This window comes from Tachyglossus aculeatus, unplaced genomic scaffold (genome assembly GCF_015852505.1).
Source record: "Tachyglossus aculeatus isolate mTacAcu1 unplaced genomic scaffold, mTacAcu1.pri scaffold_101_arrow_ctg1, whole genome shotgun sequence".
Classification (NCBI taxonomy): Eukaryota; Metazoa; Chordata; class Mammalia; order Monotremata; family Tachyglossidae; genus Tachyglossus; species Tachyglossus aculeatus.
Window position 1 is genome coordinate 1,527,116 of NW_024044842.1, and position 14,104 is coordinate 1,541,219.

At 45.9% G+C, this 14,104-nt stretch overlaps 6 non-coding genes across 6 annotated transcripts; 3 read left to right on the plus strand and 3 right to left on the minus strand.

The window, feature by feature from the left end:
• Positions 1-598: 598 nt before the first annotated feature.
• On the minus strand, positions 599-670 carry TRNAQ-CUG. The gene has a single exon. It is a non-coding gene; the product is annotated as a tRNA-Gln (tRNA).
• Positions 671-1,506: 836 nt separating this feature from the next.
• Positions 1,507-1,592, plus strand: TRNAR-UCU. The gene is given in 2 exon segments: positions 1,507-1,543; positions 1,557-1,592. It is a non-coding gene; the product is annotated as a tRNA-Arg (tRNA).
• Positions 1,593-2,321: 729 nt separating this feature from the next.
• On the minus strand, positions 2,322-2,392 carry TRNAG-GCC. The gene has a single exon. It is a non-coding gene; the product is annotated as a tRNA-Gly (tRNA).
• Positions 2,393-3,642: 1,250 nt separating this feature from the next.
• On the plus strand, positions 3,643-3,714 carry TRNAM-CAU. Its single transcript has one exon. It is a non-coding gene; the product is annotated as a tRNA-Met (tRNA).
• A 1,934-nt stretch (positions 3,715-5,648) lies between these two features.
• TRNAS-UGA lies at positions 5,649-5,730 on the plus strand. The gene has a single exon. It is a non-coding gene; the product is annotated as a tRNA-Ser (tRNA).
• A 3,036-nt stretch (positions 5,731-8,766) lies between these two features.
• Positions 8,767-8,848, minus strand: TRNAS-AGA. The gene has a single exon. It is a non-coding gene; the product is annotated as a tRNA-Ser (tRNA).
• Between the last annotated feature and the right edge of the window lie 5,256 nt (positions 8,849-14,104).

The following is a 14,104-nucleotide window of genomic DNA, read 5'->3' on the forward strand; positions in this document are numbered from 1 at the left end:
GTGAGAACTGAAACGGCCCTATGTTTGAAGGTCTTGCGAAGAAAGGATCGAGAGGAGAGGTTAGCCGGCTGCATCCTTTCGTTTGAGGCTCACAATCTCAGAATATGGGGAACAAGATGGGACTGGCCATAGACACGTCAGGAAAGACGAAAATCAGAAGAAAAAAATAAAACAAGAAAAGTGGCCAGGACAAAGAAACACAATTAAAACAAAAAGCAGTAGAATTCTGTGGCCAAGCGAAAAGAATTTCGGTCAGCTTGCCGCTCAGTGTCGAATATCACAACGGTGCATGAAGCTGACACTAAGTGAACTATGAAAGAGGAAATATATTCATTACCAGATAGATCCACCGGACAAGAATCTGGGGAGAGGACGGACCGAACTCTGTCCTACTTAGACAGTGCCCCCCATGTTGAACCCCCCATGTTGAACAAGGACAGTATCCGAGCACTTGGAACAGTCCTTGACGCATAGTAAGCGCTTAGCAAATACCACGAAAACAAAACTAATAGAAAGAAAAAAAGAACAAAATAAGGCTCGAACACATGTTTCATGAGAAATTGCACCTAGCATTGGTTAGGCCACAAAACTAACACTAAGGTCCCACCGAGATTTGAACTCGGATCGCTGGATTCAGAGTCCAGAGTGCTAACCATTACACCATGGGGCCACTTGCGTCAATGTTAATTTTCTAGACCCTATTCCAATGTATCCTAGCACAGTGATTCTTATTAATAATAATAATTATGGTATTTATTAAGCTCTTATTAGGTGCCAAGCACTGTACTGAGAAGCAGCGTGACTTAGTGGAAAGAGCACGGACTTGGGAGTCAGAAGAAGTGGGTTCTAATCCCGTCTCTGCCACGTGTCAGCTGTGTGACCTTGGGTAAGTCATTTAACTTGTCTGTGCCTCAGTTACCTCATCTGTAAAATGGGGTTGAAGACTGTGAGCCCCATGTCTTCTGATTACCTTGTGTCTCCCCCAGCGCTTAGAACAGTGCTTGGCACACAGTAAGCGCTTAAAAAATACCAACATTATTATTATTATGATTACTAAGCGCTGAGGTTGATACAAGCAAATCGGGTTGGACAATATTAACCGTTTGGGAGATTACAAATATAGCAGGGTTGGTAGGGACACGTTGCCTGCCACTAGGAGCTAGAGGGGGGAGACAGACATTAATACGAATAAATGAATTATGGATCTGTCGAGAAGTGTTGTGGGGATGAGGGTGGGGTGAATAAAAAGGTCAAATCCAATGGCATGGGAAACGAAGTTGTTCCTTGTTGACACAAAGGAATTGGAAATATTCGAACTGCTGTGGAAGACTTGGAATAAAGATGGTTTGAGAGGAGATTCGGCGCCTAATTCGGTGGTGGGCATTTTCCCTGTTTGAATCAGCAGCGGGACGGAGAGCCAAGCTAGGTCAGAAAATTTAAAAAAAAAATTATTCTTTTTCTATAGAGGTCATGTATACAGTCCACAAAAGCTCACTTCAGGAGAGTGGCTCTGTGGCGCAATGGATAGCGCATTGGACTTCTAGCGTGTGGAAGGCATTCAAAGGTTGTGGGTTCGAGTCCCACCAGAGTCGAGTTTCTATTTTTCTTATTTGGGGAAGAATCTCCCGGAGCCGTTGCAGTCAGCGGCCACCACAGCAGTGATTTTACCCGTTTTTCTCCCTGGAAAAAATGGGGAGAGACCACCCCTAGAAAGGCCTCAGAGATTCTCACTTTGTATCCATCAATCAATCAATCAATCGAATTTATTGAGCGCTTACTGCGTGCAGAGCACTGTACTAAACGCTTGGAAAGTACAAGTTGGCAACATATACAGTCCCTACCCAACAGTGGGCTCACAGTCTAGAAGGGGGAGACAGAGAACAAAACCAAACATATTAACAAAATAAATAGAATAGATATGTACAAGGAAAATAAATAATATTTTACTTGTATCTACTTCAGCGCTTAAAACAATAGTAAGCGCCTAACAAATACCATTATTAATAATGTAATTATTATATCATAGATAATATAATGCCATTAATTAATATAATCGATATAAATATTATAGTAGAATCGATTGTGGGTTCGAATTCCGGCTCTTCCACTTGTCAGCTGTGTGACTTCGGACAAGTCACTTAACTTCTCTGTGTCTCAGTTACTCCATCTGTAAAATGGGGACTGACTGTGAGCCCCACGTAGGACAACCTGATAACCTTCTATCTACTGCAGCGCTTAGAACAATGCTTGGCACATAATAAGCGCTTAGCAAATGCCATCATTATCAATAATAATGTTTTACCTTTTATTATTTAAAAAGTTGCATTGGCCGGGAATCGAACCCGGGCCTCCCGCGTGGCAGGCGAGAATTCTACCACTGAACCACCAATGCTTCTCTATTTAATTTGCATTTATCCCGTCCTTCTGAAGGCATTTCAGAGACCCAAATTACTTGGAATGCTGTGTGTATATTGGACTCACATGATGCAAAAGACGTCATTACAAGACCATACGGTAAAGCCTCAGGACCATTCATTCATTCATTCAATCGTATTTATTGAGGGCTTACTGTGTCCAGAACACTGTACTAAGCGCTTGGGAATTACAAGTCAGTCAGTTAGTCAATCGTATTTACTGGGGGACGTGTGACGGTCTCGGGAACAAAATTATTATCTTCCAGACTGTGAACCCGTTGTTAGGTAGGGATTGTCTCTGTTGTCGAATTGTACTTTCCAAGCGCTTAGTACAGTGCTCTGCACACAGTAAACGCTCAATAAATACGATTGATGGAATGAATGAATGAATTTGCCGCTGATAATAATAATGGTACTTGTTAAGCGCTCACTATGTGCCAAGCACTGTTCTAAGCGCTGGGGGAGATACAAGGTAATCACGTTGTCCCATGTGGGGCTCACAGTCTTAATCCCCATTTTACAGATGAGATAACTGAGGCTAGGAGAAGTTAAGTGACTTGTCCAAAGTCACACAGCTGACAAGTGGCAGAGTCGGGATTAGAACCCATGACCTCTTTTCTCCCAAACCCGTGTTCTTTGTGTCCAGATTGGAAATGGTTTCATTATCTTACCTCGCCACTCCCAATTTCCCCGGTTCAAGGAGTGGAGCAGATTGCCTTCATTAAATAATGATGGCATTTGTTAAGCGCTTACTATGTGCAAAGCACTATTCTAAGCGCTGGGGGGATACAAGGTGATCAAGTTGTCCCACGTGGGGCTCAAAATCTTAATCCCCATTTTACAGATGAGGTAACTGAGGCACAGAGAAATGAAGTGACTTGCCCAAAGTCACACAGCCAACATGTGGCGGAGATGGGATTAGAACTCATGACTTATTTCCCCGTCCTGCTCCAGTGCTCCAAGCGCTTAGTACAGTGCTCTGCACACAGTAATTGCTCAATAAATACGATTGATTGATTGATTGATTGATTGATTGATTGAATATTCCGTGGGCAGCGCCTAGGGGTCCCGGGCGTGGGTTGGGGAGAGACAGCGAGAGAGCGGGAAAACGGGGAGACCTTAGGGACTATATGCAACCTGAGATACTAGAAAGACGTGAAAATAGGCCCAGTCTTTGTCCCCTCTGTTGAAATCCTTATAGAATCATCAAAACCCTTCTGTATATCGAAGCAGAGTGGCGCAGCGGAAGCGTGCTGGGCCCATAACCCAGAGGTCGATGGATCGAAACCATCCTCTGCTAACTTTTTTTCTTGGGGGGGGGGGGAGTCTAGTTAATATTCACTGGTGGTGAAATTTCACAATGAGTGCCTTGTGACAGAAGAGATCTCTAAGGGACCCCCAGAAATGTTCCTTGTTTTGCTATTGTGCTTTTCTTCTGGGGGGGGGGGGGGGGTCTATTTAGTCGACATTCACTGGTGGTGAAATTTCACAATGAGTGCCTTGTGACAGAAGAGATCTCTAAGGGACTCCAAGAGATGTTCCTTGTGTTGCTATTGTGCTTTTCTTCTGGGTGCCTGGAGCACATTTCCTTTTGCTGCCTTGTCCGCCAAGCTACCTCTCTTCCTCCCTTCAAGGCCCTACTGAGAGCTCACCTCCTCCAGGAGGCCTTCCCAGACTGAGCCCCTTCCTTCCTCTCCCCCTCGTCCCCCTCTCCATCCCCCTCATCTTACCTCTTTCCCTTCCCCACAGCACCTGTATATATGTATATATGTTTGTACATATTTATTACTCTATTTATTTATTTATTTATTTATTTTACTTGTACATATCTATTCTATTTTATTTTGTTAGTATGTTTGGTTTTGTTCTCTGTCTCCCCCTTTTAGACTGTGAGCCCACTGTTGGGTAGGGACTGTCTCTATATGTTGCCAACTTGTAATTCCCAAGCGCTTAGTACAGTGCTCTGCACACAGTAAGCGCTCAATAAATACGATTAATTGATTGATTGTATAAAGCTGGGAAGATGGTTTGTTACACTACTCGGGGGAGTGTGACATCCGAACTTAAGTAATAATAATAATAATAATGGTATTTGTTAAGCGTTTACTATGTGCCAAGCACTGTTCTAAACACTGAGATAGATGCAGGGTAATCAGGCTGTCCCACGTGGGGCTCACATTTTTTTAAATCCCCATTTTACCGATGAGGTAACTGAGGCACAGAGAAGTTAAGTGACCTGCCCAAGGTCACACAGCAGACAAGTATCGGAGAAGGGATTAGAACCCATGATCTTCTAAGTAAGTAGTAGTAAGATTAGTAGTAAGATTCTGACAGATTGTAAAATTCCTCCACTGGATTATAAACCCCTCTGAGGGTAGGAATTTTGTTCACTTACAAAAACTATTGCTAATTCCCAATAGTTTAGTACAGTGCCCTGCACACAATAAGCGCTCAATAAATACCATTGATCGTTTGCCAGTTTGTTTGGTCTGCGCTCTCCAGGTGGAACAACCTGATTACCTTGTATCTACCCCAGTGCTTAGAACAGTGCTTGGCACATAGTAAGCGCTTAACAAATACTATATTAATTATTATAAATGGAGATGAGAAGCCCCCAAATCGAGATTGCCTGATTCCTCCTTCGCTCTGGTCCTCACCCCCGTAAGTCCCCTGTCGCACTGTATTCAAGAGAGAAAGTGGCATGAATATGAGCTCTCGTGTCCCACCTGTATGGTCTGGTGCCCATCCTCCGCCTGGCATCTGTGGTCCGCTGTTGGGTAGGGACCGTCTCTATATGTTGCCAACTTGTACTTCCCAAGCGCTTAGTACAGTGCTCTGCACACAGTAAGCGCTCAATAAATACGATTGATTGATTGATTGATCTGTGGGCCAATTAGAGGGTGTCCTGCCGGAGGGGAGGAGTTCGGATAATCCTGCTGAGATCACTCAGTCCCTCTGAGACCAAAACGACTGCATCCCGTTTCCATGGTGACCTGGAGTAGCAAGGCCTCTGTGACATCAGCATCTCGTACCGGACACTTTAGGGGAGAGGTTTGGGCGGGGAATGGAAAGAGCAGAAGCAGGTTTGGGATGGGGCGTGGTGGAAACGAAAGATCTGAGTCTGAAGTCGAGCCATCGGGTTTAGTTGAAAACGGTGATCACAAATTGCCAGTGGAAATTGGGGTCTAGGTCGATTGTGATTATTGAATTCGGTGGGGAAACGCTGTTTTTCGTGTAGTCGTGGCCGAGCGGTTAAGGCGATGGACTTGAAATCCATTGGGGTGTCCCCGCGTAGGTTCGAATCCTACCGACTACGGTGTGTTTTAATCCTTGTATTTATTTATCTTTTAAATTTGAAATCGGTCTGAGACTAGATACAGCCTCTGACTCTTGGATAACTCCCCCAGCCCCACACCACTGATGGTCCTCCTCTCTACCCCCGTTTTAGGTCTAAACTCTTCTCCGGATTCCTTCATTCTTAGTGGAAAGGGCACGATTTGGGAGTCAGAAGCGGTGAGTTCTAATCCCGCTCCGCCACTTGCAAAATGTGTGACTTTGAGCAAGTCACTTAACTTCTCTGTGCCTCAGTTAACTCATCTGTAAAATGGGGATTGAGATTGTGAGCCCCAGGTGGGACAACCTGGTACCCTTGTATTTATCCCATTGCTTATAATAGTGCTTGGCACATAGTAAGCGCTTAAAAAATACCGTTGTTATTATTACTATTCTTGGGAAAGTTCTCTGGAATCGCGCCCTGGGACCGCAGAAGTTAGGATGGAAACACGCGGACTGATTGGTTAAATATGCCTTCTCGACTTTGGGTTTTAAGGGAGAATTCCGAGAGATACCACTCTGTTTGGCCTCCGGGAAAGGCAGTCCCCATGGCCAGACAGAGAGGGACGGGGTTGTCAGCTTCTGTGGAATAATAAATCTTGGGTCTGTTGTCCCGGGCTGGGGGTGTAGATCTGAGATTCCCACGCTCCATCCCACTTTCGCTCCCAGCCCAAACCTTTCGTCAGAAAGGTTTGGTTTCAGTCCTTTTAGGGCTCGGATACAAGTGCTCTGTTTCCCCGACCCGCTTCCCCCAATCCCGCACAGCCTGCCATTAGGGTCTGAGGTCCAGTTTTCAGTCCCTATCCCCTGGTTTAGTCTCAAATAATAATAATAATAATAATAATAATGATAGCATTTATTAAGCGCTTACTATGTGCAAAGCACTGTTCTAAGCGCTGGGGAGGTTATAAGGCGATCAGTTTGTCCCACGGGGTGCTCACAGTCTTAATCCCCATTTTACAGACGAGGGATTTGAGGCCCAGAGAAGTGAAGTGACTTGCCCAAAGTCACACAATAGAGATTGAGACCGTGAACCCCACATGGGACAGAGACTGTGTCCAAACCGATTTGCTTGTATCCACCCCAGTGCTTAGTACGGTGCCTGGCACATAATAAACGCTTAACAAATACCACAATTATTATTATACCATCATTGGTATTATTCTTAATAGAATAAGACAGACAGGGGCTTCTGGTAACCCGTCAGGAGAATCAATAAATACAATTGATTGAATCAAAATCCAATTTTCCCCTATATCCTGCCTCAAGTTCCCAAACGACATCCTTTCTAAGGCACAAGCGCATTGGTGTTTCAGTGATGGAATTTTCGCCTCCCCCAAGGGAGATAAATAATAATAATGTTATGTTAATGTTAATGTTATGTTAATGTTAATAATGTTATGGCATTTGTTAAGCCTTACTATGTGCAAAGCACTGTTCTAAACGCTGGGGAGGATACAAGGTGATCAGGTTGTCCCACGTGGGGCTCACAGTCTTAATCCCCATTTTACAGATGAGGTAACTGAGGCCCAGAGAAGTTAAGTGACTTGCCCAAAGTCACACAGCAGACAATTGGCAGGTCCAGGATTAGAGCCTAGGTCCTCCACCTCCCAGGCCCATGAATCTTTCCACTAGGCCACACTGCTTCTCTTGGAATACTGTTGAACATTTAGAAGATAATAATAATAAAAATGATGGCATTTATTAAGCGCTTACTATGTGCAAAGCACTGTTCTAAGCGCTGGGGAGGTTACAAGGTGATCAGGTTGTCCCACGGGGGGCTCACAGTCTTAATCCCCCTTTTCCAGATGAGGGAACTGAGGTCCAGAGAAGTTGTGACTTGCCCAAAGTCCCCCAGCTGACAAGTGGCAGAGTCAGGATCTGAACCCATGACTTCTGACTCCCAAGCCCGTGCTCCACCTCCTCTTCCCTATCTTTCACTTTCTTCTCCTGCTCCCCCTTATTCTGTCTCCGCCCTCACCCCCCAGCTTTCTCTCCTTCATCCCCCAACACTTCCTTGTCTGGAGGAGGTGGGAGGGAAGGAAAATCCGAGTTTTTGTCACGTGGGGGGATTTAAAGTTTTTGAAACAGGTATTCCTGCCCGGCAGACTTTGGAATTGAAGAGGAAGGCGGGTAGACGGGGACATTTCCTCGGACTCACGGACATGGCTTAGTTTCCTTTTCTAGACTGTGAACCCGTTGTTGGGTAGGGAACGTCAATCAATCAATCAATCAATCGTATTTATTGAGCGCTTACTGTGTGCAGAGCACTGTACTAAGCGCTTGGGAAGTACAAGTTGGCAATATATAGAGACAGTCCCTACCCAACAGTGGGCTCACAGTCTAAAAGGGGGAGACAGAGAACAAAACCAAACATACTAACAAAATCAAATAAATAGAATAGATATGTACAAGTAAAATAAATAAATAAATAAATAGAGTAATAAATATGTACAAATATATATACATATATACAGGTGCTGTGGGGAAGGGAAGGAGGTAAGATGGGGGGGACTGTCTCTATATGTTGCCGATTTGTACTTTCCAAGCACTTAGTATAGTGCTCTGTACACAGTAAGCGCTCAGCATGGCTCAATGGCAAGAGCATGGGTTTTGGAGTCAGAGGTCATGGGTTCAAATCCCAGCTCTGCCAATTGTCAGCTGTGTGACTTTGGGTAAGTCACTTCATTTCTCTGGGCCTCAGTTACCTCATCTGTAAAATGGGGATTAAGATTGTGAGCCCCACGTGGGGCAACCTGATCGCCTTGTATCCCCCCAGCGCTTAGAACAGTGCTTTGCACATAGTAAGCGCTTAACAAATACCATCATTATTATTATTGTAAATGCGATTGAATGAATGTCCGAGCTGCTGTCCAGAGAGGGAGGGTGCTTTTCCTTATGAAAACCTCCCAGCTGCTCTTTCTGCTCCGTGACCAAAGGCTTCAGCCAGAGGTGGGTAAAGGAGGGTGGTACTGAGCTGTCAGTGAAGACGAGATCTGAGAGGGGAAAAAAGGAAATCCGTAGTCGGCAGGATTCGAACCTGCGCGGGGAAACCCCAATGGATTTCTAGTCCATCGCCTTAACCACTCGGCCACGACTACAACTGCTCATAATATTGTCCGGGTTTTTCCCAGTAGCACTGACATCATTGACTTGACTCCAATACGAAGCTCCTTGTGTTTTTCTCCCATTAAATCTCCGGATCTCTCGAGGGCGGGACTAACGAATCCCTTTTTCTGATTTTAGAGCGACATCCCGAAGCCCCTGACAGGATTCCACCCGCTCCCTTCTCTGTTTCCTGTGCTTGGGAGCAAACCTGTTTGTCATTCCTGGAAGAATGCAAGCTTTCTGTGATCAGGAAGCATGCCATGTGCTTCTCTGGTACTTGACCATCAGGAAGTGATTCAATTTTGCACTCTGGCTAGTGATTTGTCCTATGCAACTTGAGAAAGCAGGACTCGTCTCATCTAAAGCTAAGCAACACGATGCAGAACTATGCAGAACTGTTCATCCCGAGAAGCACATCTTATAAACGTGTTCAACTGCCTTTGTTACTGTTCCAATGCAAAGGGTATACTTCCATTGGAACATTTCTTTAAAATTCTGCAAAGAGAGAAGACTCATTGTGGTATCCCATTGAGTGCTTAGCACAGCAGTTGCGTACCTTATTCCTTTCTTCTCCCATTTCACCTTTCTCTTCCCTTCTGTTCTGTTCCCTTCTAGACTGTGAGCCCACTGTTGGGTAGGGACCGTCTCTATATGTTGCCAACTTGTACTTCCCAAGCGCTTAGTACAGTGCTCTGCACACAGTAAGCGCTCAATAAATACGATTGAATGAACGAATGAAAGTGACTTTCCCAAGGTCACACAGCAGATTCATGGCTGAGCTGGAATTAGAATCCTGGTTTGGGAGGGAAGACAGAGAGCTCTGTTTTGGATATTTTAAGTTTGAGGTGACAGCAGGACATCCAGGTAGAGCTGTCTTGAAGGCAGAAAATGATAAAGATTATGGCTGGGGATTTGGGAATCATCTGCATAAAGATACTGCAGGGCTGGGGCGGGTACGTTTGATGGTGAATAAAGGGAGCAAGTCAGGGCGACGCAGAAGGTAGTGGGAAAAGATGGGAAATGAGGGCTTAGTCAAGGAAGGCCTCTTGGAGGGGAGCCCTCACTCCTAGGCCTCTGCTCATTCCACCCTGGTCAGGAGAAATGGAGGGCACTCCAGCAGATCTCGGTAGGGGAGAGACCAGAGCTTAGGCTGGAGAAGGGTGGATTTATGCTGAATTGTACTTCCCAAGCGCTTAGTACAGTGCTGTGGACACAGTAAGCGCTCCATAAATACGATTGAATGAATGGATCAAAGGCTGGCAGAGAAACCAGGAGTCGTGGCTCCCAAACAGGATCAGGGAGACCCCCGATCCCTTCTCCCCACTCCTTGGAGGGAGGCTGCTATCTCGTGCCGCTGGGGCCTCTATAACCTTGGCATCCCAGGAAAATTTTTCACCCTGGAACGGAGTTGGACAGTTCTGGCCTTTGTCTCCTTCCCTGCAACGAGGGGCTGGGGACTAGGCCTACCCTGGCCGCTGTGCGGCATGCAGCCCTTCCTCACAAGGTCCGGTTGTTTTTCCCATGTTTCCACCTCTCTCTGCTCCTCCCAGGACCCTTACTCCTCGGGGGTGTCTGAAGTTGGGGGGACTGATGTTTCTCCCTTTCCGAGGACTCATCTCATCTCCTCATCTCCCACTCCCTTCCTCATCACCTTGACTCACTCCCTTTTAGACTGTGAGCCCACTGTTGGGTAGGGACTGTCTCTATATGTTGCCAACTTGTACTTCCCAAGCGCTTAGTACAGTGCTCTGCACACAGTAAGCGCTCCATAAGTACGATTGATTGATTTGCTCTCTGCCCCCACCCCACAACACATGTATATATCTGTCATTTTATTTATATTGAAGTCTGTCTACTTATATTGATGTCTGTCTCTCCCTTACCCCCAAACTGTGAGCTCATCGTGGGCAGGGATTGTCTCTTTACTTCTACATTGTACTTTCCCAAGCGCTTAGTACAGTGCTATGCACACAGTAAGCGCTCAATAAATACGATTGAATAAATGAATGAATAACTCCTAGGAGCAAAGAGGAGCAACGGATAATTTATGAATCTGCCGGGTGACCTTGGGCAAGTCACTTAATTTCTCTGTGCCTCAGTTATCTCGTCTGTAAAATGTGAGCCCGTCGTAGTGTAGGGATTGTCTCTGTTCCCGAATTGTACTTCCCAAGCGCTTAGTACAGTGCTTCTGCACATAGCAAGTGCTCAATAAGTGCGATTGAATGAGTGAATGAAAATGTGGATTAAGACTGTGAGCCCCTCGTGGGACAACCTGATTACCTTGTATCTACCGCTTAACAAATGCCATCATTATTATCATTACCGAGGAGACGCAGGATGAAGTTTGGGCAGCAGCAGCAGCAGAAATCGGCGGCAGAAGGATGGAATATGTGAGTGGGAGGGGGAGGGTTCATGCAGTTCTCAATCAGATTCCTAGCCTGTCCTCGTTCATGGTGGAATGCCGGGGGCGGGACTTTATTCTGGATCAGGGCTGGGAATCCGGGAATCCAGGAAGCAGAGGTGGAAAGAGCCCTCTCCCCGCATAGGATCCTCCAGGTAATCAAGTCCAGCCGGCCCCTCCCCGCCGTTTTCTTTTAATTTCACTTTTTTAAAAATAAACTTAAGCTTCCCTGCTTCCCGCCATCCCAACCCTGTCTGTCTAGAAGTGCCTGTCTGCTTGTTTTGTTTTGTTGTCTGTCTCCCCCTTCCAGACTGTGAGCCCCGTTGTTGGGTAGGGATTGTCTCTCTCTGTTGCCGAATTGTACTTTCCAAGCGCTTAGTCCGGTGCTCTGCACACAGTAAGCGCTCAGTAAATACGATTGAATGAATGAATGAACGCACCCTCTCTCCCACCCACTCCCATTCCCCTCGGAGTGGGGAAGTCTGTGCCCATCCTAGCCGCGTTTCTCCCCCCAATCAATCAATCCCGACCATCAGATCCTGCGGGATTCGATCACCGGCCTTCCAGCATCTCCAGAAAGGGGGATTCCAGGAGGCCGAAGGGATCCATCTGGCCTGATTGAGTCCCAACCCTGTCCTGAGCCTGAGTCCCGTGGGGAGGGGAAGGGGCCGGGCCAGGGTTGGGAATTTCTACCCTGAAACTCTCCCAACCATCCTGCCCCTCTCTTTTCTTCCACCGCAAAGCAAGGTGCTTTCTGCCCCCGGAAACCCCCACGCTGGTTTTGTCTCCTCTAAGGCACGGAGGTTCTGCCTCTGGAAATCCCTCTTGTTGTGGGCAGGAAATGTCTGTTTATTGTTGTATTATATTCTAGCAAGCGCTTAGTACAGTGCTCTGCTCTCAGTGAACGCTCACTAAATACGATTGAATGAACGAATGAACTGTATTTCCACCCCCGGAGAGTAGGGAGGCTTCTGACCCTGGGGACCCCCTCACTGTCTTCCCTCCCTCAATGCTAGGAGATTTAATAATAATAATAATAATAATGGTAATTGTAAGCGCTTACCATGTGCTAAGCACTGGGGTAGATACAAGGTAATCAGGTTGTCCCACTGGGGCTCACAGTCTTAAACTCCAAGATTTCTATCCCTTTCATGTATGCCCCCGATTTCCCCTCCAATAGGCCTGGATTTACCCTCAACCCCACAAGAGATAATGAAATTTCAGGAATTCTAGGACGACACAAGGCAGGGATACCAAGAACCAGAATATTCAGCCAGTGTGGTCTTGTGGAAAGAGAACAGGATGGGGTGTCAGAAGATAAACCCACACCTTCTGATTCCCAGACCGTGCCGTTTCCGCTATATTTAAATAATGTGTGTACAGTGGGGGGTGGGTTGGGGGTCAGAGTGCAAAGGGGAGATAAATAATTGAGTTGGGGTTTGAATCGGACAATGGGAGTGACAATGATATTCACTGAACTCTTACTTTGAGCACTTACTGGCTTTAAGGTTACCAACTTGTACTTCCCAAGCACTTAGTACAGTGCTCTGCACACAGTAAGTGCTCAATAAATACGATTGATTGATTGATTAAGGCACTCTGTCAGCTCTTGCCCTTCTACCTTACCAATCTCCTATTATAACCCAGTAAGCACACTTCACTCCTTTAACATCAAACTCTTCACTGTACCTCAATTTTATCTTTCTTATGGTATTTGTGAAGGGTTTACTATGTGCCAGGCCCTGTATTAAATGCAGGGGTAGATGCAAGCTAATAAGGTTGGACACAGTACATGTGGTCCAACATAGGGCCCATAGTACTAATCTCCATTTTACTGAAGAGGTAGGTGAGGAACAGAAAAGTTAAGTGACTTGCCCAAGGTCGTACAGCAGACAAGTGACAGAAAGGGGATTAGAACCCAGAGCCTTCTGACTCCCTATCCACTAGGCCACACTGCTTCTCACCACTTACCTCCTTGCCCACATCCTCCCTCGGCTCGGGAATTCCCTCCATCTTCATATCTAACAGACCCTCATTCTCCCCAGCAACATGGCGTAATGGATAGAGCCCAGTCCTGGGAGTCAGAAGGTCCTGGGTTCTAATCCTGACTCCGCCACTTGTCAGCTGTATGACCTTGGGCAAGTCACTTTACTTCTCTGGGCCTCAGTTACCTCATGTGGAAAATGGGGATTGAGACTGTGAGCTCCAAGTGGGATGGGGACTGTGTCCAACCCGATTTGCTTGTATCCACCCCAGCGCTTAGTACAGTGCCTGGCACACAGTAAATGCTTAACAAATATCACAGTTATTATTGTCTGTTTACTTATTTTGATGTCTGTCTTCCCCCTTGTAGACTGCAAGCCCAGTGTGGGCAGGGGTTATCTCTCTGTATTGCTGAATTGCACTTTCCAAGTGCTTAGTACAGTGCTCAATAAATACGATTGAATGAATGCATTCAAAACCCTACCAAAATCACCTCTTCTCCAAGAGGCCTTCCTTAAGTGAGCTATCATTTCCCCTACTACGTCTCCTTTCTAGGTTGTCTATGTACTTTCATCTGTGCCTCTTAAGTATTGATATTGACTCCATCCTTAACCCACAGAACACCTATGTACATATTCTTATACTCCTCCATTTCCCCTAACTGTAATTTATTTTATTATCTGTCTCCCATTCTAGTCTATGAACTCCTTTTGGACAAGGATCATGTCTACCAACTCTAATGTACTGAACTCTCCCAAGAGCTTAATACAGTATTCTGCATACAGTAAGCATCCAATAAATACCAGTGTTTGATCACAGAGCACTGTATTAAGAGCATCTATTGAGGGAGACAGACATTAAAATA